General features: G+C 50.7%; 1 long non-coding RNA gene across 1 annotated transcript; it reads right to left on the reverse strand.

The window, feature by feature from the left end:
* Positions 1-865: 865 nt before the first annotated feature.
* Positions 866-10,129, reverse strand: LOC142068600 (uncharacterized). The gene is made up of 3 exons (XR_012664487.1): positions 9,992-10,129; positions 5,161-5,314; positions 866-3,879 (listed from the first exon to the last, which is right to left on the reverse strand). It is a non-coding gene; the product is annotated as an uncharacterized LOC142068600 (long non-coding RNA).
* Between the last annotated feature and the right edge of the window lie 16,899 nt (positions 10,130-27,028).

Below are 27,028 nucleotides of genomic sequence, written 5' to 3' on the forward strand. Positions count from 1 at the left end.
AGGGCAGTCGCTGAGACCCCCCCGGCTTTGCTGCCGCACGTCTCCTTCTCCTGGTCTCCCCTCGAGGACGGGGAGAGAATTAGGATTCACGTCGTAGCATGAGGAGGAGCCTCTGTGGAGTTTTCTCCTTTCCTACCCCTGGTTGTGCCAGAAAACGAACTTCCCTTGGACAAGGTCGGAGGCTGCGAGAGGTTTGGAACCTGTTGGGTCTGATGCACCTGCTGCAGGCAGAATTCTCGGCACAGAAAACACTGGCTTAAGGGGGCAGAATGTGATTTCCTACCGAGCGCTTTGACGCTTGGAGTCACTGGGGACCTTGGGGTTTATCCTTTTTGGTTTCCCTTTTCCTCTTTCCTCCCTCCTTTCTCCTCCTCTCTTGCTTCTTTTTTCCCTGTTTCCCTCTCTCTCCCAAGGAGGGGTGTGTGTGGAGGGTGGGTAAGGAGGGGTTGCTCTCATCGCGGGAGGTCCTCACAAAGAGGTGGCTCTGGATCTGAGAGCGATCCGCTCTGATGGTGACCTGGCCGTCCTGTGGGACCTCTGGTGAGACCTCTCAGCCGCCCGCCCCTCAGAGTCTCAGGGCTGGTTGGCCAAGCGGGGGGCTATCGACAGCGAGGAGACTCAGGTCCTTTTGGTCTCGTTTCAAATCAGGCAAATAAGTCACAATCAATGCAATGTATGGGATTAATCTTGCTGCTTCAGGGGCGGAAGGAGGCAGGGTCTTGGGGGAAGGGGTGGAGTGGGGCGGGGTCTGGGGAGGAGGGGGATGCTGCGGGGAATCTTACAGTAAAGTCTTCCCACATAGTCCCCTCTGTAATCCCGTCTGTCAGAGCTTGCCTTAGCACACGAAAATAAGGCCACACAGTGGTAACCACACAAACAAGACTTTATTTATGATGGGGGAAAAGACTAGGATAGGCTAGAGAACGGGTGGAGTAACCAAACTTTAACTCTGGAAATGCTCCACTCTCACAAACAATTACACCCACGAGGAAATGTTGATGTGCTTTCTACCTTCTCTTGCAGGGAGAGCGATGGACAGCTTCTGCTCTCTTGACATTGGACGTCAGGGACAGACTTCGATGATGGACACAGGACCGGGTGAGTAGACCTAACTAAAAACCCTCCCTATCCCTCTTTGCGTCGTCTCTGTCTGGATGTTAGACCCTGTCTACGCGGATTCAATCCGTGCGTGGCAGTGTGCTTCCCAACCCAAACTAATATCGCCAATGGCAAAAGGTCACCAGATTCTTTTGCCAAGTCCAAGATGGCCACCTTATAGATAACACAAAACATACATGCCTTTCTTCCCTTCTTTTACGAAAATTTGGCAGGGGCAAACACCATTTTACACACCCAGAGACTGCATTTGACCAATCAGGGGACGTTGCGGGGCAGGGTGATCCATCCAGAAGGGGGTTGTATCTCCCCTCTGAGAACTCCTCCCTCTGTCCTCTACCAATTGAAGTGGGCATCTGCCCCGTAGGGCCACCCCGAGAGGGGATTTGACCAAATACGGGAAGTGCCATAGTGGAGTGAGCTGCCCGCAACAGGATCCCGTGGTCCCTAAAAAGTCCCCACACCGCCCTCTACCAATTGGCGAGGGTTTCACTCCCACCTTAGGCCATCTCAGAAGGGAAACGTGTACCAATCCAGAACAGGTTTAGCCCGAAGGCCTAGGCCACGATTTCTGCAAAAGACATCCTTGGAACGAGACAGGCTCTTCCACGCAGTGTTGTGTTGCGACTTCCAGGAGGATGCTGCCAGCCACGCAAACATGGAGCTCCAGAGATCGGCGGCTTCTGGCCTCGACCTTCGGGCACTGCCTATTCGGATCGGTACGTTTCCCTTCTGGGATGACCTATGGGGTGTGTGAAACCCTGACCGATTAGTAGAGGACGGTGGGGGGATTTCATGGAGCGGTGATGGGCCCCTCTTGTGGGCAGGTCACCCCACCACAGCACTTACCCTATTTGGTGAAATCCCCTCTCTGGCTGGTCCTAAGGGGCTGAGGCTCGCCCCAACTGGGAGGAGTTCTCGGAGGGGTCACGTGACCCACTTCCGGATGGGTCACTCTGCCCCAGAACTTTCCCCCATTGGTCAAATCCATTCCTGAGGCAGATGGATGGAGATAAAACACCCCCAGATTGGTAGAGGAGTGGCAGGAGCTCTTAGAGGGGTCACATGCTACTCGTTGCTTCTACTCATATTTGCATCCTGACCCTGAAAGTTTTATATCATGGTGTGGGTCTTATGGTGACAGATGGGCGATGCCTTAGGGGTGAAGGGGCGAGGTCCCATGGGTGAAACTAAATAACTGTCCTTAGCCTCAGGGTGGTTTGGCCTTATGGCCACAGCCAAAATGGCTGCCCTCCCACTCAGGGCTGTGTGGCCCAACACCCAGAGTCTGTGCGGCCGCCCGCTCCATCCAGGGCTGTGTGGCCCAACGACCAGAGTCCGTGCGGCCGCCCTCTCCGACTGGGGCTGTGTGGCCCAACGGCCAGAGTCCATGCGGCCGCCCTCTCCATCCAGGGCTGTGTAGCCCAACGGCCAGAGTCCGTGCGGCCGCCCTCTCCGTCGGGGCTGTGTGGCCCAACGACCAGAGTCCGTGCGGCCGCCCTCTCCATCCAGGGCTGTGTAGCCCAACGGCCAGAGTCCGTGTGGCCGCCCTCTCCGTCGGGGCTGTGTGGCCCAACGACCAGAGTCCGTGCGGCCGCCCTCTCTGTCGGGGCTGTGTGGCCCAACGACCAGAGTCCGTGCGGCCGCCCTCTCCGTCCGGGGCTGTGTGGCCCAACGGCCAGAGTCCGTGCGGCCGCCCTCTCCGTCGGGGCTGTGTGGCCCAACGACCAGAGTCCGTGCAGCCGTCCTCTCCGTCGGGGCTGTGTGGCCCAACGGCCAGAGTCCATGCGGCCGCCCTCTCCATCCAGGGCTGTGTAGCCCAACGGCCAGAGTCCGTGCGGCCGCCCTCTCCGTCGGGGCTGTGTGGCCCAACGACCAGAGTCCGTGTGGCCACCCTCTCCGTCCGGGGCTGTGTGGCCCAACGACCAGAGTCCGTGCAGCTGTCCTCTCCGTCAGGGCTGTGTGGCCCAAAGGCCAGAGTCCGTGCGGCCGCCCTCTCCGTCCAGGGCTGTGTGGCCCAACGACCAGAGTCAACGGCTGCCCTTCAGTGCAGGGATCTGAGAGTTTGGCTGAGAGTTCAGAGACAAGATGGTTGCCCCTCCTCTTGGGGCCGTGCAGTCTAGTGGCGCAATGGGGATGTGGGCAGCCACCCGAGGATGGATGGAAGCCAGGGCAGGGGGACCCAGACTCTCCTTACTCCCCCTTGCCCTAGCCCAGGGCCTTGTCCGTGGCCAATGTGTTTGCCGTTGAGTCAGGGGGGATCCAACCAGAACATGCTGACGTCACTCAGCATGACAATGGCTCGTTCACCCAGGTTACTTCAGAGGAGAAGTCTCTAGGCCACAGGCTGGGGGTCTCTGGGCTCCCGGCGTGGGAAACTCCCAGACACTCCGATCTCCCTTATACATCTGCAGGCACCCGGGGGTGCGGCTGGGTCTCGGCGCCTCGGGGCTCTGCAGTCAGGGGCTTCAGCTCCTTCTGGACTGGAGCCTACAATGTGCATCCTCCATTTTCGGCGCTCTGCCTAGTGTGAGCTGAGCTGCTCCCTTTCACACTGGTGCTCCAGTTGTAGCATGTCTGGCAGGGCTGGGGAGGGGCTTGGCTTCCTCCGCCTAGACTGTGGGGTTATGTGGGGCTGGTACACCCCTGCACACGCTGCTCGGCCTCTTCTGTCTCCTCCTTCCCGTGCAACAGCTGCTTTGCCATCTCACAAGAGATGGGATCAGTGGTGGGCTCAGTTGGCTCCTGTTGGCCTCTAGATGTCTGGAAGAGGGAGAAAGGGCAGGAGCACAAATTAGAAAAACAAAACCTTCAAGCAGGGTGGTTTTCCACTGCACAAAACCACCCCACTTTGCTAATGTTCATTTGCAACTTCCCGGAGAGCTGGCATTTCTTAAAGAGAGCACCCAACCCCCCGCAACCTCCGCTACCCTGGGGGCTGGCAATGGTTAAAGGGAGTCTGGGAGAATTTCTCCTCTCTCCGCCTGGCACTGATGAGTGAGGGAACCACATGCGAGAAGCTGTGTGAATGTCGGGCTCTGTGCGGTGGGGTGAGATGTCCTACATGGTGCCCAAAGGTGGGGTTGTCCTGACTCTGCAGTGACTTCATTCCAGGGAGAGAGATGTCAGAGATCAGCTCCAGGGTGCTGCCCTGTAACAGTGGGTGGGAATGGGGCAGAAGTGGGGCAATGGTGCACTCAGGAAAGGAGCAGGGCTAAGGGGGCCCCGAGTTGCAGCCTCTAAAGCCCCTGTGTGCTGCATTCCAGCCGGGCCGGCTCTGCCTGGCTGGGGTGGGGGCGAGGCGGCTCCACACGCTGCTCTTCCTGTCCCCCCGCAGCCACGTCTCCGCGACCAGCACTGCACCGGGAACCTCTGTCCCGGGGGCTGCTCTTGCCTGTCGGCTCTGCCCTCCCCCCGCGCGTCCCCCCGCAGCTCCCATGGGCCGGGAATCGTTAATCCGGCCCTGGCCCTACTCCCCAGCCTGTTCCAATCCTGCTCTTGACTCCTGACTCCGGCTCCAACCCTTGGCTCCCCTCGGCTCGACCTCCACCACTCTGAGCACGCGGCCCCAGCGCCCCTGCTCCAACCACTGGGCCCAACCAGCCGTGCTTTGGCTTCTGACCCCAGCGATATGGAGGAGTCGTTCACCTCACTGCTTTCCATGTGTATGGCCCTGCCTTGGTCAGCGCTGGTTTTCATCTGCCATGGTGCTGCCCAGTCACATGGCTTGATTACATCCCTTTGAACTTCTTCAAAGTCTTCTCTAGGCTGATTAATCTGCATAATCTTGTGTCATCTGCCAATATCCACCTCGTTGTTCAGCCCCGGTTCCAAACATAAGAACATGAGAAAGGCCAGACTGGGTCAGAGCAAAGGTCCATCTAGCCCAGTATCCTGTCTTCCGACAGTGGCCACTGCCAGGTGCCCCAGAGGGAGTGAACAGACAGGAATCATCCAGTGCTCTATGCCCTGTCACCCATTCCTAGCTGCTGGCAAACAGAATCTAGGGACACCAAAAAGTTGATAAGCGTCTGGTGTACGTACCATAGCAGGACAAAGAGCTCTTCTGTGTCGGTCCCGGTTCCCTAGTCAAATGCAGAACCCGACACGAGATTTACAAGCTTCTGCAACCATTTATAATGTCTGTTGAGGATGTACCACGTGGTCCTGTCAGATTTCAAAGGCACTTCCTGAAAAGCTGAAACCAAGAGGAAAAGGGTTGAAAAGCCTCTGGTGCTGATGTGCCTGGTGCCTAGGAAATCTCCACTCCCGATGGCCATCGCCCCCTGCTATTAGCTCCCCAAGAGTCTAAGGGCACAAGAACAACAACTCCGCTCCTCCCAAAATAGCCCTGCACAGAGAGGAGACCCCATTCTTGTCACTTCCCCCTCCGCCGGCCTACACCCGTACACACACCCCTACACACAGACGGTTGGGGGCACTTGTTCTTTCGATGGAACAGGAAAGTGACAGCCGCAGCAACATTAAACCATCCAACATTTAGGCCGAGATCCACAAAGGGATTTAGGCTCCTAATGTCTACTGAAATCTTTTGTGGCCCTGTGCCTTCATTCCTCAAGAGGTCACAGGGAGAAGTGTTTCCCATGTGCCCTCATGGGATTTCCTATGAGCTGATGACCAATCTCGGAGGGAATCTCCCTGGCCTGCAATCACTCCATTACAGGGAGGGCAGGTGATGAGGGTAATTGTCATCATCATCATCATCCTTAATAACAACGGCTCTTATGTGTTTTCCACAGCAAATGCTTCAAATATAAGCATAGAGCCAACGCTCATAACTTCAGAAATAAAAATGACACATGTATACAAATAGGATGAATATATTCAGTAGATCATAATCTTTGCAAAGATATGTTACATGGCATATTTAGCATAAAGCATATTACAGTTATGTCACATTTGCACTCATAAGCACATTTCTATAAAGCATTACACAGAAGGGACCATTATGATCATCTAGTCTGACCTCCTGCACAACGCAGGCCACAGAATCTCACCCACCCACTCCTGTGAAAAACCTCTCGCTTATGTCTGAGCTATTGAAGTCCTCAAATCGTGGTTTAAAGACTTCAAGGAGCAGAGAATCCTCCAGCAAGTGACCCGTGCCCCATGCTACAGAGGAAGGCGAAAAACCTCCAGGGCCTCTTCCAATCTGCCCTGGAGGAAAATTCCTTCCCAACCCCAAATATGGCGATCAGCTAAACCCTGAGCATATGGGCAAGATTCACCAGCCAGATACTACACCAAATTCTTTCCTGGGTAACTCGGATCCCACCCCATCTAATATCCCATCACAGGCCATTGGGCCTATTTACCATGAATATTTAATTACCAAAACCATGTTATCCCATCATACCATCTCCTCCATAAATTTATCGAGTTTAATCTTAATCTTATTGTGAAGGGACTATTCAAGTAATTGACTGACAATGGACCTTGGGAGACTCCAATACATGTCTGAGGACCCTTCCTGGGAACATTCAAGGTAGCATGCGAGCAATGCCTGCCAACTGAGTCATGCATGGACATGTGACTTGCCCATCTGACTCCCAACTCCCTCTTGCTGTTGTAATTTTGCACAGAAGAACAAAGGGATTTCCTCCCACAAGACAGAGAATATAAAAGGCCCTGGAAGCCCCTCCATTTTGTCTTCAGATGGCTCAAGAGATGGCTTCTACACCCCAAAGAGATGCCTGAAAGCAACTGGAACAAAGGACAGTAACTACAGGGGTGGGAGTGATTGCTGGAACCAGGCCATAAACTACAGCTTTGGTCTGAAAAGGATTATACCAGAGATAACATCCAGGGTGAGAAGTTAGTAGCTGTAACTAGATCCTTAGTGTATTAAGTTAGCCTTGCGTATTTCGATTTATTTTACTTAGTAACTTACCTTGTTCTGTCTGTTATTACTTGAAACCATTTAAATCCTACCTTTTATACTTAATAAAATCACTTTTGTTTATTAATAAACCCAGAGTAAGTGATTAATACCTGGGGGAGAAAACAGCTGTGCATATCTCTCTATCAGTGTTATAGAGGGTGGACAATTTATGAATGGACCTTGTATAAGCTTTATAAAGAGTAAAAATGATTTAATTGGGGTTTGGATCCCATTGGTAGCTGGGTGTCTGGGTGCTGGAGACAGGTACCCTGCTGAGCTGTTTTCAGTGAATTCTGCAGCTTTGGGGGCATGGCCCAGACCCTGGGTCTGTGTTGGGGAGGCGAGCATGTCTGGCTCAACAAAGCAGGATTCTGGGGGGGCCAGGCTGGCAGGGAAAACTGGCTCAGAAGTAATTTTGGCACATCAGGTAACAGTCTCAACGGGGGCTCTGTGACCGAACCCATCACAGGGATATCCCCTTGAAATCAACCTCTCTAGTCTCATGCACCCTTGTCTTTGTGACACTGGACGTTTCCTGTCTTCCTTCAGACTTTCTGCCATGCAATCTCTATGACCCTGGAGGGCCTGATAGGTGTCTGACCTGTCGAAGTATAGGAAGCAGGGGCAGCTTCTCTACCTCCTCCGATCTCATCGACCCACGGCTTTTGCCGCCCATATGGCACTGTCCTCTATGCGCAGGAGGACTCTGGGAATTCTGGCTCAGACAGTGCTCCTGAGACGTGGTGGGAATAGTTCAATAGGCATGAAAAAATGGGTGTCTCTAATCACAGTCATCCTAGTCTCTATGATACTGGAGGACTCTCATCTACCTAGCCTGGGGCTCATCTTTATGACCTTGGAGGACACCTGTCTACCCAACTCCAATATCTAATCTCTGTGACACTCCCCCTCCCACCCTGCAGCCCCAGGGATGGGAAGGAGGGGGTGTGAATAGCTCTGGAGCTGCAGGAGGAGCATAGGGGCCCTGAAGGGCACGTGTGGGGGCTGCAGGATGAGAACTGTTGGAGGGTCAGGGACAGAAGTGATGTGGGGCTTGGGGCTGTAACTACTAGCGGGTCTGGGGGACAGGCAGATGTGGGGGTGGCAAGGACAGCAAATTAATTGTGATTTGGGAGGTTTGGGGAGAAGGTGGATCCTCTGCACCAGCCGGGAGCCTGGGAGATAGACACCCAGTCCTAGGGACTGGGAAGTGTGACCTCCAGGCTACTGGGGAAGGGATGCTGTGGTGAGGAGGAGGGGTGGGGGGGATGTCATTTGGATGAAGGTGAGCTGGCTGCAGGGAGGAGAGAGGCAGGTACAGAGCAGCTTTAATCAGAAGGGAGAGAAGAAATCAAAGTGTGTGTGTGTGGGGGGGGGAATAAAGTAAAACAAGTGTAAATAGAGAAACCTGGGGAAAGGCATGGGGGGTAGGGAACTAATGTGAAAAGAGTGAAAGCAAAACAATCCTGAAACCAGAAAACCTCTTTGGGGCAGAGGAGAGGAAGGGAAGAGCTCGGGGAGAAAACTGGGAACCTGTGTTGGAATGATTTGTGATAGGGAATAAAAGAGATTTAGGGGCAGACAGAGAAATAAATGGATGGAAAACAAGTGCTAGCTAAAATGATGTGAAAAACTGGATGAAATAAAATAAAAGGGAGAAGGAAAGAAAACACGAGAGGGAGATCTATAAAATCTTTCTGAATGTGTGACTGTAACTCATTAGCAGGGGTGAAAGTAAGCAGAGGGACTTACTGGTACCCCGGGTCCCCCCTGGGCAAGGTGTGGGGGGGGTGGCTCTGGCCACCAGAAGGGGGGGCCTCGTGTGGAGGGGGGGGCTGGGGATCAGGCTCCCCCAGGCAGCCCTTCATTGCCGCCACTGTGATTTGAAGGGCCCCCCAAGGCCGCTGCCCCTTTTGGCCCCCCCATCAGGGGCCCTGCTGGACCCTACCGCAGGGCTGCCGACGCGGGGGAGCAAAAGTAGTAGCGCTTTAACGTTGGCTGGTACCGGCGGCCAGTTCTCACCAGCACGCCATAGCGGCCTGCACCAGCCACTTTCACCCCTGCTCATTAATTCCTACCCAGAGCTCATTTGCAATATTTCCACTTTAATGCCTTTCAGGACAATGCATCAAATTTTTGACTGTTTTTACCACATGGTCTGGTTATGAAAGTTCCCTCCCAGTCTCTTTAAGCCTGACATTTACTTAATGTAAATAAAGCATATAAAAATGTTTCCTTGTTTATATCCCTTTCATTTTCCAGGTGTGGTTTTTGAAGATAGTCGTGGAATTTTTTTTTTCTCCTGACGTGGTTGTGTCACCGAACACTAATGAGGATATGCATGTCTGTCACTCTGGGATTGTCTACAATGCAATGTAAGCCCAGGGTTATTGGGTCTGGAGTCCGCTGGCCCATGTTGGAGAACCCTGGGCTTGAGCATCGACACTGTTTCTTAACCCTACATAAAGACATTTCTAACCTAGGGTCAAACCTGGGGCTCTAGTGTGCACACTGCAGCATGTAGACCTGAGTCAAACCAACCTTATCCCAGATTCCGACCTGAAATGTAGCCGCTGTGGCCCTTTGACCATGTTTCAGTGTAGCAAAACTTTTCTGCCCACCCTGCACTGTGGGAAAGCCTCCATGAGAGTTCAAATCTTAATATACATCAGACAATCCACATACGAGAGAGACCCCACAAATGCTTGGATGATGGGAAAAGCTTCAGTTCCAGTTCATACCTTCCTAAACATTTCAGAATCCACATAGCACTGTATTTATAAATGCCTCGACTGGAAAAAGTTTCATTGATGATCAAACCTTACTTCACATCAGACAATCCACACAAGAGAGAGAACCCATAAATACTTGGAATGTGGGAAAAGCTTCAATAACTGCAGGAAAAACTTCAGTCTGAACTCACACATTATTCCGCATTGGATAATTCACACAAGAAAGAGCTTGAAGAGGTACCTGCATTTCGTGCTCACATGGCATCAAGCATCAGCAAGTCTATACAGGGAAGAGCCCTCTCAGATGTCCTTAGCCTGGAAAATGCTTCAGTTGTAACTAACACCACATTGAACATCAGAGACTCCTACACACAGGAGAGAAATTCTCTTAGTGCCTTGACTAGGCAACATACAAGTTGTCAGTCTCAACACACACAAGTTCAGGAATCATTTCCTTCTGGTTACGTTTCCACACTGTCAGTGGGCAACACAATCAAATCACCTTTATGCTTTCCTTGTGCCCTGGCTAGGGTATCAACTTGATAACGTTGACAATGTTGCTGCACCCTTTCCCAGCAACACACTAGCAACAGGCAAAGCAACAGTACCAGAGTCATTTGGTCTCTGGGATTTTGTTAGGACACTAACTGGATGCAGCCTAGTTACAGTGTCACTCTCCCTAGCAGACAAAAATTTAGGACCATTTCTTTTCTGGATGTTGGTTGTAACCAGAACCAACTCTAAGACAACTGCACTACCCTCAACCATCACAGGCTGAGAGGCACCTTCTGTCTGCTCCACAGACAAAAAAGAGCTCGAGAAACCTTCCCCTTTAACAGACACTTGGGATATTATTTCCCTTTTCCCAGCACACATGGCTGTTCACAGACAACTGCTTTTAGACTGGGGTAGCTCCCTCCATGGGCAAGTCTGACATTACTTAATGTACATTTACCCTAACAGAGACAGGAACATTCCCTTCGCGGTCACAATCCTCCACACAGGTAACAGGTAAAGTACAGGGACACTCCTCTTCCACTAATCTTGCCTTCCCCAACTGGTTAGACAAAGTCATCAGCTCACACAGCTGCCTAGGCTCATCAAAACTTTCCTTGCCTTCCTCTCCCCTGTCCCAGCACTCAGGGCTGGTTACAGACAAATACTGAGATAGTGGGGTGTTGAGTATTTGGTTGTCATGGTAATAGAATCTTGTTGTTACTATGGCAACTGAGTTAGATTATTAGGGGATAGCCCAGCTGGTTTTGGCTGGTTTTTGGTTAGTTCAGTGTGTGGCAATAAATGGATGCCTTTTAAGGTTTACAGCTCTCTGTGTCTCAAGTGATTTCTTCCTAAAACTGTTGCCCCCAAGGATACAACAACGTGGCGACGAGGATGGGATTCCTGTGCTTCCCCAGCAACAGAAGAAAGTAGAAGTCAAGTACAACACCCCCCACCCCAAACTGTCGGAAGGGAGTGAGAACTGGCTTGTTTGCACTGACGGTGCAAACTGAAACTAAAACCATGGGTACACTTACGGGCCACTGGAACCTTTTGAGGAGACTCTAGTGCAATGGCACATATATAACGAGTGTTTTGAGCTTTTTGTTATTGCAAATGACATTACAGAAGAGAAGGTGCCAATATTCTTAAGTGTTGTAGGGGCTAAGACCTATTCCCTGCTGCGCAGCTTACTACACCCTATTAAGCCTGAGACCAAATCTTACAGTAACATTGTGGAAATCCTGGGGTCCCATTTTTCTCCAAAACCATTGGTAATTGCGGAAAGATATAGGTTCCACAAAAGAGACCAAAAAGAGGACGAAACAGTTATGCAATTTGTAGCAACTTTGAAAAAGCTTGAGGAACACTGTGAATTTAAGGAGCTATTAAATGACGCCCTATGTGACAGGTTAGTTTGCGGCTTGTACAGTGAAGCTATACAGAAGTGCCTATTGACAGAGGTTCAGCTTACCTTACAGAAAGCTGTTGATATTGCAGTCTCCATGGAACTGGCTACAAAGGAGGTGCAATACAGGAGGTGCATCCCCTAGGGGTGCATAAGGTGTCACAAGAACCTACCCACAAAACTGTGAGGAGTCAGGAGTGTTGCGGCTGTGGTAAGCCTGGTCACCAGGCATCAGAATGCTGGTGTCAGGACCTGGTGTGTCGACAATGGGGCAAAAACGAACACACTGAGTGTGCCTGTAAACAAAGGAAAAAGAGGCCTGTGGTCTGGCTGACCTAAAAGGGAAATCTGCATACCCTAGAGCAGACCCAGGATGACCAAGGAGACACCACATCACAAGAAGAAGTGCCGCTCCACGTTTTGTCTTTGGCAGTGGGCTCACATGAACACTGGGTAACCCCGTTGTTGGACGGCAAACCGATACGCACGGAACTGGACACCGATACAGCCGCCTCGCTGGTCTCTGAGACGGTGTATAACAAAAAGCTAGAGCATCTTCTGCTTCAGGCAACGAAAACTGATCTGAAGACGTACACGGGAGAAGCTGTGCCCATGTTGGGCACTACTGAGGTTAAGGTGGAGCTCAATGGACGGGCTGCTAAATTGCCACTGTTTGTGGTGAGAGGTAATTACCCAGCCTTAATGGGTAGGTCTTGGCTTGGGAAGATCCAGCTGAACTGGGCAGAAGTGCACCAAATGACTAAAGAAGAAACTGGTCTGACCACTGTACTAAGGAAACATGCTGCTATTTTTGGAGAGGATCTGGGAAGGGTGAAGGGAATCACTGTGACATAGAACATTAAACCTGACAGTCAACCAGAATATCTGAAAGCCAGAACTGTGCCATATGCCATCAGGCCGAAAGTTGAAGTGGACCTGGAGCGCCTGGCCACAAATGGAGTCCTAATGCCAGTTACCTATAGCCCATGGGCAACTCCTAATGTTCCAATAGCGAAGAAAGATGGCTCCCTCTGGATTTGCAGTGATTTTACGGTCACTGTCAACCCGGTGTTGTATGCAGAGCAAAACCTGCTTCCTCGCATCGATGACCTCTTTGCGGGCCTGGCTGGGGGACAGAAGTTCAGTAAGATTGACCTGAGTCAAGCGTATTTACAGATGCACATTGATGAAAAGTCCCAAGAGCTGCTGACTATTGTGGTGCATAAAGGGCTTTATTGATACTGTTGCCTACCCTTCGGAATAACGTCTGCTCCTGCCCTGTTCCAGAGGGCTGTGGACCAAATCTTGTGTAGCTTGCCAACAGTCCAGTGGTATCTGGATGACATCCTGGTCACTGGAAAGAATGAGGAGGATCACCTAAAGAATGTAGAAGCTACCCTACAAGGACTGGAAGAGTATAGCCTACTAGTCCACAAAGACAAGTATGAATTCTTCCAGCCCTCTCTTGAATATTTGGGACACATTATTGATGCTGTGGGTCTTCATAAGGCCCCTGCAAAAGTTAAGGCTTTTGTGGAGGCTCCCCCTCCTCAAAATGTTAGCCAGCTTTGCTCATTTCTAGGACTATTGAACTATTATGGAAAGTTTATCTCGCAGTTTGCCACACTGCAAAAACCACTCCACAGACTTCTTGGGCAGAACAAGGCCTGGAAGTGGACTGAAGCCTGTGATGTTGCATTTAACAAAGCAAGGGTGCATTGCTGAATTCTGAAGTTCTGACGCACTTTGATCCATCCTTACCCCTACAGTTGGCCTGCGATGAATCCCCTTATGGAGTGGGAGTGGGAGTGTCACACATTATGCCTTTGGGAGAAGAGACATCTATTGCTTTTGCTTCTCACACCCTAAGCAAAGCAGAAACTAACTATGCCCAAATCGAATGTGAGGTATTGGGAATCGTTTTCAGAATTTGGAAATTTCATCAGAACCTGTTCAGATGGAAGTTTACTCTTCTCATAGACCATCAACCTCTGACTTCAGTTTTTGGACCCCACACAGGCATTCCCCCATTAGCTGCTAATTGTATTTGTATGTCATGTTTTTATGCAGCATAAGGCATTGTTGCTTTCCACGCACACATATGAAATCAAATATCAGAAATCCACTCTTGATGGCAATGTGGATTGTCTCCCAAGGCTGCCTTTGCCTGTCAAAAGTCAAGATATTGCCCAGAAGGAAATCTTTTACTTTGAACTGGTAGAGAACACACCCATCACCACTACTCAGGTAAAGAAGGCAACCCGCGTTGACCCAGTATTGTCCCAAGTTACGGACCTGGTGATGCATGGAACATCCCTCCGGTCTCACCCGACCTTGTTACTTACATGTCCAGGAGGATGGAGGTATCAATCCAGGGGAAGGGATAGCTCAGTGGTTTGAGCATTGGCCTACTAAGCCTAGGGTTGTGAGCTCAATCCTTGAGGGGGCCATTTAGGGATCTGGGGCAAAAATTGGGGATTGGGGATTGGCTTTGAGCAGGGGGTTGGACTAGATGACCTCCTGAGATCCCTTCCAACCTTGATATTCTATGATTCAGTATGGTTGTTTGTTTTGGGGAAGACATGTCATTATCCCACCACCACTGAGATCACAGATGTTAGAACAGCTACATTCCGGTCACTGTGGAATAGGGCGCATGAAGGAAATTGCACTAAGCTATTTTTGGTGGCCTGGATTGGACAGTGCTATTGAAGAGAAGGCAAGAGCTTGTATGTTATGTCAGGATGTGAGGAGTGCACCCCAGTGGGCACCTCTACACCCAGAGGACTGGCCTGACAACCCGTGGCAACGTATTAACGTTGACTTCACTGGCCCATTTGAAGGAAACATGTTCTTGGTAGTGGTAAACGTCCATTCTAAATGGCCAGAAGTCTCTCTAATGCAGTCCACTACTGCAGAGAGTACTATCCAAAAACTATGGGGACTCTTTCGTCATTCTGGTCTGCCAGAACAACTTGTGAGTGACAATGGACCGCAGTTCATCTCTCAGGAGTTTAGAAATTTTATGAAGACAAAAGGGATACACCACATCACTTCAGCACCATATCATCCGTCCACCAATGGATTAACTGAAAGGTTTGTGCAGACAATGAAACAAGTTTTGAAACTGGCAAGGGGACAATTATCCATTCAAAAGCTTCTGGACACCTTCTTACTATCCTACAGAAACACACCTCATGCTATGACCAAGGCATCCCCAGCCTTTCTAATGATGGGACGACACTTGCTTTGATCTGCTGAAACCTTCTGAACCCCGACAAATTGTGCAACGTCAGCAGCAAGATCAAGTCATCAGGTGTGCACCCAGAACAAAAGACCGAACCTTTAGCCCGGGACAGCCGGTTTTGGCTTGGAATTATACTTCTGGAGCTAAATGGGTCCCTGCCACTGTCATCACTCAGACAGGACTTGTTTCCTACACTGTCCGGACTGCAGAGGACCTCACCTGTCAGCAACATGTGGATCAGCGGTTGCCAGGTCATACCAGTCCTCAGGACACATCTTCAGTTGAGTTGCCTGACTTCACCACTTCCGGCGAGACACTGAATCAAGAGTCACCTGTTCCTGACTTTCCCCCTCCATTACTGCCTGCAGTGGAGATAGATCCCTGCCTGGAACGAGCTGATACCACATCCCCACCCTTTCGCGCTACGAACCCTGAGCCCATTGTCAGGTCTGCGCCCAAGACACTGTCAGGTGCAACAACACCAGAAGTCTGCTTTAATCCACCTAGAAACAGAAGGCCTCCTCAATGGCTGGAGCTTTAGCTAGGGTGAACCCATGGTTACAGGGCGAAATAGTCCCCGGGGTTTAGCCAGGAACGGAGGCAGTCTACCCTCCTTCTCTAGTTTCGTGTTTGTTTTATTTAGGGGATGTTCTCATTAAGGGGGGAGGAATATGTTGTGTATTTGGTTGTTATGGTAATAGAATCTTGTTGTTGCTTTGGCAACTGAGTCAGATTATTGGGGGATAGCCCAGCCAGTTTTGGCTGTTTTTTGGTTAGTTCAGTATGTGGCAATAAATGGCTGCTCTCCAGGTTTACAGCTCTCTGTGTCTCAAGTGATTTCTTCCTAAAATTGTTGCCCCCAAGGATACAACACATCTGAGTGTTGGTGGTCACAGGTGTCCTCCAGAAAAGGCCAGGCCAGCTGGTCCTATGCTCCAATGGCACTCAGAACTCCAATTCCTGTAATCCCAATTCAAATCTTGGTGGGACTTCCTGGCACTGCATTGGTTTGCACAAGAATTTGTCTTTTCCCTACTGCTGGGTTCCTCATGCCTACTCGAGGGAGGTCTTTGGTCCAGCTGGCTTGAGAGGATGAACCCATGCAATAGCTTGGGGTCCCACAACTTGAGTGTCTTGATAGAGATACCTGATGCTGACAGGCTTTTGCCATTGCACTTGTCTCCACGCTTTTCCTCTTGCCCACCTCATCCTTAAAAGAAGGAGCACCATGGCCAAGCTTCAAAATCAGGAGAAAGAACCAGGAGCAAGAGTCACGGGCTGGAGTTCAGCACCACTTTCTTCCTCTGGGCACCTACAGCAGGGGTGGCTGGGGCTGACAGCTCTAAGGGAAGGCTTCCACACCATCGAGCTCCAGAGGGTGGGGCAAGAGGAGGGGGGACCATGCCTAATTGTGGTCTGCAGACAGCTACAAAGACACCCAGTCGATCCGCTCTCCTGGCGCTTCAAACACCCACTGCAGGCCAACCGCAGACCAACTGCTGGCGTTCTGTGACCAGCATCAGAATGTGGTAGGAAAGCAGGGCCAGCCCCCAGGTGGGGGCTCGTACCGTTCCCACTCAAGGCACTCATTCTGGTGGGAGATTTTTTGCCAAGCAGCTTTTCACCGACTGGCGAGAAGCAGAGAAATACCCAGGGCTCCAAAGGTGCTAATTAACCAGCCCCCTGAAGCACAGGGACTGGCACAGATTAGGAGGAGGGAGACTTCTCTACACACTAACCCAGGCATCCACCCACTTTCTTTGGCAAGCTTGGAAGCCCAGAGGCTAGACTGGGACTATCTAGGACTCACATGCCAGTCTTTGCTTTCCCTGGCCCACCTGGAGCTAGAGCCTTTGGCCAAAGTGAAAACTAAGGAAGCAGAACTACCATGGGACTCAAACCCGCAATCATTAGACTCTTTATTTTTAGGGCACACAATGGTTTGAAGCTTGTCTTTAGAACCATAAATGGATTCCATTGAGAGGACCCCTAAATTATGGTTGGGGTGCATGGCCTTGTTCTTTCTTCCCCTCATTCCTCCTCAGCAAGAGCGCTGGGGGAGAGTCAGCTGCACTTTGTAGCAGGGGACATGGTGAAGCACGGGAACCTCAGCTGTGGGTTTCACCCAGGAAAAGGCCGGTAATTATTGGTATGAATCTAGAGGGCCTGCTATGAGATGGCTGTCTGTTGCCCTCTTAATTCTGCATCACCCCTGCCCCTTACTCTTCTGCTTCACCCTCTATGATAGAAACCAGCAAGGGAAGTGGAGTCATTGCCTCTTCATCATGTACCCTGGAGAAACATTGTTGCTTACATCCTCCTTATTAAGAACATAGAACATAAGAACGGCCAGACTGGAACAGACCAAAGGTCCATCTAGCCCAGTATCCTGTCTTCCAACAGTGGCCAGTGCCAGGTGCCCCAGAGGGAATAAACAGAACAGGTCATCTTCAAGTGATCCATTCCCTGTCGCTCATTTCCACCTTCTGGCAAACAGAGGCTAGGAGACACCATCCCTGCCCATCCTGGCTAATAGCTGTTGATGGACCTATTCTCCATGAATGTATCTAGTTCTTTTTTGAACCCTGCTATAGTTTTGGCCTTCACAACATCCCCTGGCAAGGAGTTCCACAGGTTCACTGTGCGGTGCATGAAAAAAAAACCTTCCTTTTGTTTGTTTTAAATCTACTGCCTATTAATTTCATTTGGTAGCCCCTAGTTCTTGTGTTGTGAGAAGAAGTAAATAACACTTCCTTATTTACTTTCCCCACACCAGTCATGATTTTATAGACCTCTATCATATCATAGAATAATAGAAGATTAGGGTTAGAAGAGACCTCAGGAGGTCATTTAGTCCAACCCCTTGCTCAAAGCAGGACCAACACCAATTAAATCCCCCCTTAGTTATCTCTTTTTCAAGCTGAAAAGTCCTAGTCTTATTAATCTCTCCTCATACAGCAGCCGTTCCATGCCCCTAATCATTTTGTTGCCCTTTTCTGAACCTTTTCCAAGTCCAATATATCTTTTTTGAGATGGAGCAACCACATCTACACGCAGTATTCAAGATGTGGGCATACCATGGATTTATAGAGACAATATGATATTTTCTGACTTATTATCTATCCCTTTCTTAATGATCCCCAACATTCTGTTCACTTTTTTGACTGCTACTGCACATTGAGTGGATGATTTCAGAGAACTATCCACAATGACTCCAAGATCTCTTTCTTGGGTGGTAACAGCTAATTTAGACCCCATCATTTTATATGTATAGCTGGGATTATGTTTTCCAATGTGCATTACTTTGCATTTATCAACATTAAATTTCATCTGCCATTTGGTTGCCCAGTCACTCAGTTTTGAGAGATCCTTTTGTAACTCTTTGCAGTCTGCCAGGAGCTGAGCAGGGTGGTCCTCCTTCCCACCCACCCCCGCCTCCTCCTGTGGGGGCTGGCCTAGGCCCCAGTTGCATCCCCAGGAATGTTCCCCAAGGCCAACGTAGGGGTGAACCCCACAGATTGGGACCTCTGACCTAGATAATTGTTTAACAAATAGGGGAAACTGAGGTATACACAATATGCATACAAAACGTTCAGAAAATCCCACTTCATCACAGGGGTGTCAGTGGGGTCTGAGCTGGGCAACAGCACAGGCAAAGTGGGGAGGTTTCTCTTTGGAAAAATTAAACTGCAAAACCTCTCCCTGTGTTCCAGCAAAAACCTCTCATTTAACCGCCCCACCCCACCATGAAAATCTCCACCCTTACCCCTGGAATTCAGAGACCCCCTCTTGCCAATGCAGATTTTTAACTTTTCTTACTTTTCCTTGGCCTCCTACAAATCTTTTTCCCATCAAAATGATCAAGGACATTTAAAATGAGAAAAAGAAAACACACTAAACCAAAACCAAAGAAACCCCACCAATCCCCCCACCACACACAATTTGGGTCTGAAATTTTCTACTGAAATTTTGCGGCAATAGACCTCAGACCTCTATTGTCCATAAAACAAATGTAGACCTCCCATGCAGTAACTAGGACTTCTACTACAGAGCCTCCAAAGCTCGAGCTTCTCTTGTGAGATTTCCAGCTGCCCAATACAGCTGCTATTCCAGGGGAGCAATTCTTGTTTCCAGTAAGCATTTTTCTCAGCCTCGTTCTGTGCATCACAGGTTTCTCTAATGAATGGTTCTATGGTCCAGTGATCCTCATTCAGAGCAAGTTAGAATGCGAGAATCCTTGGCCTTTTCCAGGCTGTGGGAGGGGAGACTTTTAAAAGTGCTCTCTGAGCTATTGTACATGGCTAAGTAAAAAGAAAAGGCCCTATTTCCCCTCTGCTTTAGGAGCCGGGTTTACTGTTTGAATTCCATATTTCAGACGACTTCAGTGCTGGGCATTGTGGTTATTTATCAGTTTATCTGGAATTGCAGCTTTTATTTCTCAACAGCTGTGATGGCCGAGCGGTTAAGGGGTTGGATTTGAAATCCACTGGAGGTTTCCCTTATGCAGGTTTAAATCCTGCTCTGAGTTTCAGATGTACTTTCACTTTCATGGAACAATAAATCTGTACAACCTTCTGATATATTCTCAATTCATCCCCCTCCCAAGGAAACCCTATTCTGCTCTCTTAAGCTGTCATGGAATAAAAGAGAAGGTTGTCTCATGGATCAGTAACTGTTTCTGAGATAGTAAACACAGGGTAGGAATAAATGATCAGTTTTTAGGACGGAGAGGGGTAAATAGTGGTGTCCCCCAGGGGTCTGTACTGGGACCAGTACTGTTCAACATATTCATAAATTACCTGGAAAATGGGGTAAACAGTGAGGTGGCCAAATTTGCAGATAATACAAATACAAACAAATACAAACTAAGATACTTAAGTCCAAAACAGACTACAAAGAGGGGATCTCACAAAACTGGGTGCCTGACTGGGCAACAAAATGGCAGATGAAATTCATGTTGATAAATGCAAAACAATGCACACTGGAAAACAGAATCCCAACCATACATATAAAATCACAGAGTCTAAAATAGCTGTTGCCGCTCAAGAAAGAAATCTTGGTGTCATTGGAGTCTTCCCATCCCCGCTCCACCCCCTTCCCTAAATCCCAGCCCCACCTCTTCCCACCCCTGCTTTAAATAGGGGAAAGGGGTTTAAATAAACTGCAGACTAAATTTGTCATGGATCTCGGTGTGATTTCTTTGTCATTGTTTTGGTGGCCTAACTTCTGATTGGATGTTATAAATAGTATAGGAAATTCTTCATTTGAAGTTTACTGGTTATTTTCCCCATGCTAATACATTCCAGATTTTGAGATAGTTGAGAATAAGTCAACATATTTGCAGCTGCTAATCCATCCTTCCAGACCCTCAAGCCTTCTAGATGACAATCCTTTGTTCCTTTTCCTGGCTTCTCTGGGAACAGAGGTTTCTTGGTTTCAGCTTGGCCCTGTCTGTTCCCAGAGTCCCAACATTCTGTGCACAAAGGAGTGGGGTTAATAATGAAGCATTTTTGCAGCTAGGCCCAGGCAATGAGCAAAGAAAATAGAAATTGACCTTGGCTGTTTCCATGTCTGTCCATTGGCAGAGGAGGCGTGAGCTCCATGGAGTGAGAGTCAGGCTAGGAACTTGAGCCAGTGACTGTGCTAGGACGGGATTACAGATCTGGTGCATGGAGGTTTCTTGTTATAGAGCAAAAGGGGGGAAGCTGTGATGTGCTGTGTCCAAGAAAGGCTGTGACAAAGGTGGAACGGGGATCCTGGTGCCTCTCCCCAAGGAAACCTCAACGCATCTCCTCTGGGACAGGAGCAGCAATTTTCATCCTAGCCGTTAAAGGCAACTTTAGGTTCATAAGTTCATAGTTTCAAAGGCTCTAAGGCCAGCCCTGATCATCTAGTCTGACCTCCTGCATAACACGGGCCCTAGAACTTCCCCAGAAGAATTCCTGTTTCACAGTGGTCCCATGTATCTTCACCTGTGGCTGGGTCTAGTCATGGGGGTAGAGTTCAGTGATAGAATGTTTGACTGCAGATCAAGTGGTCCTTTGTTCAAATCCAAGTGCTGTTTTTCTTAATAAGCAGCAGATTTAAACCAAACAAAAGGAAGTATTTTTTTCCACACAGTTAACCTGTGGAATTCTTTGCCGGAGGATATTGTGAAGGCCAAGACTATAACAGGGTTCAAAAATGAACTAGATAAATTCATGCAGGAGAGGTCCATTAATGGCTATTAGCCAGGATAGGTATGGATGGTGTCCCTAGCCTCTGTTTGCCAGGAGCCGGGAATGAGCAACAGGAATGGATCACTTGATGATTACCTATTCATTCCCTCTGGGGCACCTGGCATTGGCCATTGTCAGAAGACGGGACACAGGGCTAGATGGACCTTTGGTTTGACCCAGTATGGCCAGTCTTGTGTTGCTTCTGTTCTTGGTTGTATGAACCAGTCCTGGCTATTAGAGGAGCAGATGGCTTCAAAAGACCACACTCTTGGATCTGGGAATCCTGGGCAAACTAATTCCCTTCCTTTAGAGAATGACAGAAAAACCCATTTCCTCCTTCTTTCTATTCCAGGCTTCATTCCTTTTTCCAAAGACTCGCCTCTACAGAGCACAGAGAGATCCATGTGCACACAGTGTTCGTCCAACCTGCAGCAAATGAGTCATGCTCTGTCCTCATCCAGCAAGAGCAGGCCTTGCCAGAGAAGCCCAAGAGAAGCAAATGCTCATGGACCATCCTGTCAGGCATGAAAAGACTGTGTCTGTGGCCAATCTGACCATTTGATGCCCGATAGGGATAAGGAGAGAACAGCTTCCTCTCCAAGAAGGATGCACTTGTCTCTGAAGAAGAAAGCAGCTGAGAACCAGGTGGAGGCAGAGGAGATGAAGCTGCAGGAGACTACAGGCAAAGTCGAACTGGATCTTACAGGTGAGGATTCAATCCACATGGTTCGCGAGGAGCATGTGAGGAATACTCACACCAGTCACTCGAGAAGCCTTCGACATCAGGGCCGTCTCATGGGGCATTGATGGGTACCTCAGACTCTAGAATCCATTTAGTGCCCGATCCTCTGGGATAGGGTGTCAGAGGACCATCGCTGAGGTGGGGAGAGCTGACAATGTCAGGTCACCCCCCTCTGGGGGTCTGGCTCTGTGGGGTGGGGAGTACTAGCATTGCTCCAGGCTGTAAGGGGAACAGAGAGGCTGGACGTTGTAGGAAATCATTTCTTTTCTCCTGGATCGGGTCCATTTCATCAATAAAATGCTCCAGAGGTCTCAGCAGGTCACAACTGGGAACCGTACCAGAGCTGAGTCATTACTTCTTGGGGGGTTAAATGCAAAATGAGGCCTGTTGCCCATCACTGACGGGAAAGGTGTGCAAGGGGAGGGGAAGAGTGGAATAGAAAAGAAACCGGCCCCTAGGTAAGAGGAAGCCTTGTTTGGTAAAAGCCTCCAGCTAAGAGTCATGAGATTGGAGTTCTCTGCTCAGCTCTGCCAACAACCTTCAGTCTGACCCGGGGCAATTCGCTTCAGGGATCTGTGCCCAACTTCCATCCTCTGGAAACCAGGGATAAGACATGGAAAAGCAAAATGTTAAGAAGGTTTCTTTCTGCTCCAGGGATGAAGAAGGAGCCATCAGAGACTAAGGAGAAGTGGGAAAAAGGGAGCCCAGAAGAGCAGGAAGAAGAGCGCACTCCCATCCCCTCATTAACAAGCAGCTCCCATATGATGATGGTAATCATGCTTTGTGACTGAGATAATGGAAAGCATCCCCTGCTGTGTGTATTAATATCCCCCGGTGCTGGTATTTCTGACAGGAGAACGACCTGCCCCTTGCTCAGGGAACTGAAAAGAAACACTCTTCAAGTGTGATCAACTCCAGCCAGTCTTTACAAGTTTATCTGGGTTGCTTGGATGAGGCCCAGATTGACAAAGGGGTTTAGGCACCTAAAGAAGTACGGAGGTGCTTAGCGGGATTCACAGAAGTGCCTGACTCAGGTGCCTGATTCTGATGCACTTTACATGGGACACAGGCACTGCTGAAAATCATACGAGGCCCATCCCTGCACTCATAGGTGTAACCCGCACACCTCCTGGGTGTGGTGTTCTGTCCCATTTAGTGACACCAGGACCACTTAGAGACAGAGAAAAGGTGAGTCATAGAATCATAGAATATCAGGGTTGGAAGGGACCTCAGGAGGTCATCTAGTCCAACCCCCTGTTCAAAGCAGGACCAATCCCCAACTAAATCATCCCAGCCAGGGCTTTGTCAAGCCTGACCTTAAAAACCTCTAAGGAAGGAGATTCCACCACCTCCCTAGGTAATACATTCCAGGCTTCACCACCCTCCTAGTGAAAAAGTTTTTCCTAATATCCAGCCTAAACCTCTGCACTGCAACTTGAGACCATTACTCCTCGTTCTGTCATCTGCTACCACTGAGAACAGTCTAGATCCATCCTCTTTGGAACCCCCTTTCAGGCAGTTGAAAGCAGCTATCAAATCCCCCCTCATTCTTCTCTTCTGCAGACTAAATAATCCCAGTTCTCTCAGCCTCTCCTCATAAATCATGTGCTCCAGCCCCCTAATAATTTTTGTTGCCCTCCGCTGGATTCTTTCCAATTTTTCCACATCCTTTTTGTAGTGTGGGGCCCAAAACTGGATGCAATACTGCAGATGAGGCCTCACCAATGCTGAATAGAGGGGAACGATCACGTCCCTCAATCTGCTGGCAATACTTCTACTTATAGAGCCCAAAATGCCATTAGCCTTCTTGGCAACAGGGGCTCACTGTTGACTCATATCCAGCTTCTCGTCCACTGTAACCCCTAGGTCCTTTTCCACAGAACTGCTGCCGAGCCACTCGGTCCCTAGTCTGTAGCAGTGCATGGGATTCTTCTGTCCTAAGTGCAGGACTCTGCACTTGTCCTGGTTGAACCTCATCAGATTTCTTTTGGCCCAATCCTCCAATTTGTCTAGGGCCCTCTGTATCCTATCCCTCCCCTCCAGCATATCGACCACTCCTCCCAGTTTAGTGTCATCTGCAAACTTGCTGAGGGTGCAATTAATCCCATCCTCCAGATCATTAATGAAGATATTGAACAAAACCGGCCCCAGGACCGACCCTTGGGGCACTCCGCTTTATACCAGCTGCCAATTCGACATGGAGTCATTGATCACCACCCATTGAGCCCCATGATCTAGCCAGCTTTCTATCCACATATAGTCCATTCATCCAGCCCACACTTCTTTAACTTGCTGGCAAGAATACTGGGGGAGACCATATCAAAAACTTTGCTAAAGTCAAGGAATAACACGTGCACTGCTTTCCCCTCATCCACAGAGCCAGTTATCTCATCATAGAAGGCAATTAGATTAGTCAGGCATGACTTGCCCTTGGTGAATCCATGCTGACTCTTCCTGATCACGTTCCTCTCCTCAAAGTGCTTCAAAATTGATTCCTTGAGGACCTGCTCCATGATTTGCTCTATAGCCTCAGCTAATAGCCAGTTGGGTTTTAGTTCATGCGGTAGAGCAGAGGTGGGCAAACTATGGCCCGAGGGCCACATCTGGCCTGCAGGACCCTCCTGCCTGGCCCCTGAGCTCCTGACCCGGGAGGCTCACCCCTGGCCCCTCCACAACTGTTCCCCCTCCCCCGCAGCCTCAGCTCACTGCACCGCCAGTGCGATGCTCTGGGCTGGGGGCTGCGAGCTCCTGGGGCAGTGCAGTTGCAGAGCCACAGCCTGACCCGGGGCTCTGTGCTGCATGGCCCAGCTGTAACGCCGCCAGGCACTGGTGCTCCAGGCAGCGTGGTGAGGGGGCAGGGAGCGGGGGGTTGGATAGAGGGCAGGGGAGTTTGAGGGGGTGGATGGGGGCCGGGGGTGTGGATAGGGGTCAGGGAGGTCAGAGGGTGGGAAATGGGGGGGTTGAATGGGGGCAGGGGTCCTGGGGGGGCAGTCAGGAATAAGAGGAGGGGTTGGATGGGTGGTGGGGGGCAGCCAGAGGCAGGGGATCCAGGAGCGCTCAGGGGACAGGGAGCGGGGGGTGGTGGATGGGGCAGGAGTCCCGGGGGGGCCATGAGGGGGCGAGAAGTGTGTGTGGGGGGTCTGATAGGGGTCGGGGGCCAGGCCACACCTGGCTGTTTGGGGAGACAAAGCCTCCCCTAACTGGCCCTCCATACAATCTTGGAAACTTGATGTGGCCCTCAGGCCAAAAAGTTTGCCCGCCCCTGCTGTAGAGGCTCATGCATGAAGCTCCCGAGGTCCCAGGTTCGATCCCGCCTGCCAACATCTGGCTCCGTCCGAGGTACAAAGGCACCTCGACGCCCTTGTGACTCTTGCTGTCAGGGACAGAGCACCCTGCAGCGCATACAAAAGTCTGCAATTCTGGGAGCTCCTGAGGTGCCGGGGGGCTGGAGTGTGGAGGCGAGTCGGCCACTCCGGTGTGCTCTGCTGCGTCCTCAGCTGTGGGCATCCAGGACAGACGGTGCTAATCCAGCGCCACGCAGGCCAGCCGCAGCAATCCCCAGGGGCTGCCCTGGGACACCCGGGCAAAGGCCTCCAGCACCCCAGGCCCTGGGTTGAGGTGACCCTGGAACCGGGCCCCCAGGAGTAACATTGTGCCCAGTGAGTTCTGACCCACAAGGGTCTGGCCCCGGAGGCCCACGGTTTGGGGTTCTCCTCAGCCAGGCAGACTCGCTCCTTCAGTCTCAGCTACTTTCTCTCCTGTCGGCGATTCCTGCCTGTTTTCTGGCAGCGCCTCACGCTGCGGGGTGGGGAAGGAAGAGGGCGTTTCCCTTTGGGCCCTATTCTCAGTCCCTTCTTCGCAGACACTGTGGGCTGCCAGAGTTGCTGAGCCAATCTTCTCAGGCGCTCGGGGTGGGATGGGACATGGGGCATGTTCTCCAGTGACCCCTCAGCAACACTCAAGGAGCAACTCGAATGGGCTTTGCAGGACATTGAGGCTTTCTCAGCAAAAGCTGGGCGTCCTGGGAGGAGGGGATAGAGAGGGAGGAAATGGGGTGGCCCTTGGGGTCCCCGCACTGCCCGAGAGGCTCCCGTCTCTTCTCAGGAGAGGGGGCCAGAGAGCGGACGAAAGGCTGAGGAAACCTTGGCACCTGGGGAGGCTTTTTAAGAAACGGGCTCAGCCGGAGTCTCCAGGCTCCCTCGTCGCTGCCAGCCTCCCCCAGGGACAGACTGTTCCAGAGCAGCTGCCCGAGGGAAAAACTCAGTCCCCGCAGGCTTTGTCCCTGTTCATTGCAGACCCTCGGGGAGCACCCTTCCTCAGCCCCGCTCCACGCCCTGCTGATGACAGCTGTGCAGGGTCTGACAACACCCACCCTGGAGAGATTTAGAGCTGCAGAGGAAGAGCTGAGGGCCATCGTATCTCTCCACGGAGACAAGATGGAGAGAGTAAGAGACGCCCGCAGTGGGGCAGGGGGATGCTGTGCATAGAGGGGGACGAGAGAATCGCCTCTCCTAGGAAACTGTTCCTGGGACACACTAGCATGGTGCTTTGAAACTTGGCTCAGCCCCTTGCCATTCAGCGCTTGGCCGCGGGGATCCGTGGTGTCAGGTTTTGAAGTGTTCTCTGCCCGAAGGAGCTCTGACACTTCCCTGAGGACGCCCAGCCACACTGAAGGTGTGTGACAGCCCCAACCCTGGCAAGGCAGCACTCACCTAGTCTACTGACGAGCCTCCACATTAGGCTCCAGGAGCAGACATGGTTTCCTCAGACATGCTGCAGGGCCTTGTTTTCCAGCTGAAGTATCAGGAAGAATTTGGCTTTGCACGTCTCTCTCTGTCTCTCCCAAGCTCTGATCCTGTTGCCCATCCCCACAGAATCTGAGTGCCTGCCCCATGAATTAGACTGGCCTAGGGAGGTTTCTGGCCGACGTCATTTCTACATCCCCTGGATAGGAGGCTCTCCGCGTCATTTACTCCCCCTGATTAATGACACTCCACTGCCCTCCTGGGAGGTAGGAATTCTACCCATTTGACACCTGGGGAATCTGAAGCCCAGAGAGCTCCTTGAATTGCCCAAGCCAGTGCAGCTTCTTGAGAAAGGAATCAGGGTCCACGTTCCCTACAGTCCTTTCAACGTTGCCTTTAATCACTCAGCCTGGAAATAGG

Source organism: Caretta caretta, chromosome 11, assembly GCF_965140235.1.
Source record: "Caretta caretta isolate rCarCar2 chromosome 11, rCarCar1.hap1, whole genome shotgun sequence".
NCBI classification, from domain to species: Eukaryota; Metazoa; Chordata; order Testudines; family Cheloniidae; genus Caretta; species Caretta caretta.